The sequence below is a fragment of the Pteronotus mesoamericanus genome, unplaced genomic scaffold (genome assembly GCF_021234165.1).
Source record: "Pteronotus mesoamericanus isolate MK-2021 breed Mesoamerican mustached bat unplaced genomic scaffold, CSHL_Meso_final contig_74, whole genome shotgun sequence".
Lineage (NCBI taxonomy): Eukaryota > Metazoa > Chordata > Mammalia > Chiroptera > Mormoopidae > Pteronotus > Pteronotus mesoamericanus.
The window spans coordinates 9,556,481-9,558,610 of NW_026555247.1; positions in this window are offsets into that span (position 1 = coordinate 9,556,481).

Below are 2,130 nucleotides of genomic sequence, written 5' to 3' on the forward strand. Positions count from 1 at the left end.
GATTTTGTTACCAAGAATAGGACAGAACAATATTTGCCTCCAAAACACTAAAGGCTGCTAGTTACTGTCTCAGCTGGAAGAACTGAGTGATAAATACATATTTCACATTAAGTTCAAATACCAATTCTTTCCTTTCTTATTTTCAAGACTTTTTTTCCTTCTTCTTAACTCCCTCTAAACAAAAGGCGAGGGAGAATTTTTAGCATATTTGATTTCCTGACCTAAGGGAAGAAATTCTTTATTTCAGACCTTTTGACCCCCTAAGAGCTGTTACTTTGCCTGAGATGAAAGTATGGAGGAGACTGAATAAAAATTCTGAGGCATTTAAAGTGATTGTGGGCGTTGAGAATACTTTCTTTTGTGCACTGGGCATGTTGGTGGGTGAGGTATTGCAAGGGGATCGTATGCAAATCGAAATTTCACTCTGTCAGGATGGCAAACTCTGACTTTTCAGAAGCGTTTGCAAATTATGTACTGGCTTAAACCGGGTCCCTCTAAAGGAGCCTCAGTTCCTAACCAAAGGGGTCAGTTGTAAGATGTAGTTCCTAATTTTTATTTAAGTCAAAGGTTAATAGTAGAAGGGGGTTTGAGCGCTCACTATTTCAGGTTAATGTTTATTTTCACCATCATTTAAAGAATTTCCTCCGGCCCTTATTTCACTGCTGAAAGCAGAGTAAGAGAACTCAAATTTCATGCCCTCGGGGCTTGGGCTCCGGCTCAAATAGAGGAATAAAAACAGCACAACATTTGCATCTATTTAGCAGTCTCAGTTCCTAGAGCCTCCTCACAGTGAGAGGGAAAAATGAATCTGGAGGTTAAATGAAGCTATTCTGAGATATTTGTCAAAAACACCATTCAGAGAAAAGATAATCATTGTCAGAAATGACCTACGCATTCCAGGCTTTATGATTGAAAACACAAAGCTTAGAAAGGTGCGTTCTCTTGCTTTCTTGGCTGCCTGGGTATCAATGAACATCAGCTAAAGGTGGCTGAAGAACCAATTTCATGCATCTACTGTATGAGGAAATGAACTGAGCCAAGGGCAAAAATAAAATTATACAAATGTTATTATAGACTAGCCTGCTTCTGTCCTAGTTTAATTCAAATTTTAGTGCTGCAGGCTGTGCTTCTGGCAGTAGCCTTCCTGAATAAATCAACATTTGCTTACATCTAAATTATTAGGGGAGCATGTGACTTTGTTTATTGTATAAATTATACGCAAGGTTAAAGCATTAACCATTCAACTGGTTTTGTTCGGTCACCTCACCAACTCTCCCCCATATCATCTCTCCCCCAAATAGGTAATAAAGATCAGAAGTTCCTGATTTTTTTTTTTTGTTTGTTTTGAAAGACAAACCAAATAACAAAGGCACAAAGCATCACGAACCTGAGGTTTTGGGCAGGGGCACTGCTGAACGTGAAATGGGAAACAGTCTTAGCGGTGAGAAAAGAAGAGAGGAGCTGGGACCAAAGAAATTGTTCACAGGAGCCCTGATATGCTCACTGCACAAAGTAAAACGGTGATCTGGTGAATGATGTCAGATAAGTTGATTAAGGCACCCAAACAAATGAGGTAATTTAATATAAAATTAACAGAGTCGGCAAGAGCGGAGCCTGGGAATCTACTGACACACTGTATGCAGTGTCCATGTGACTGGGGTTTGCAGCAACTAATATTTGGGAACGACTTTTGCAGGATCTAATATGGAAGCAAACTATAGTTCTATCTGCTCTTTCCTGCATTTACGTCATTTTCCATTCTCAGTGTCCTAGTGCCTAGCAGCTCCCAACCGCAAGAAGCTACCCAATCCCTTTGCTACTCCTTTTCGGCCAGGGGTGGGTATCTTTGGAGCATACTCATTGACTCTGTGGTAAATTTGAATTGGTAGTGAGATACTGTACTGATGGAACATTGTCACACAACCAACAATTCTAACTGAAATAATTTATCAAATGTAAAAGTAAATTGTTTTTTACCCAATCGGTATTTTAAAAAAGTCTTCACCTGAGGACATATTTATTGATTTTAGAGGGAGGAGGAAGGGAGAGAGAAAGGGAGAGAAACGTTGATGTGAGAGGGAAACATTGCCTGACTGGGGACCGAAACCCTCAACCCAAGCATGTGCCCTG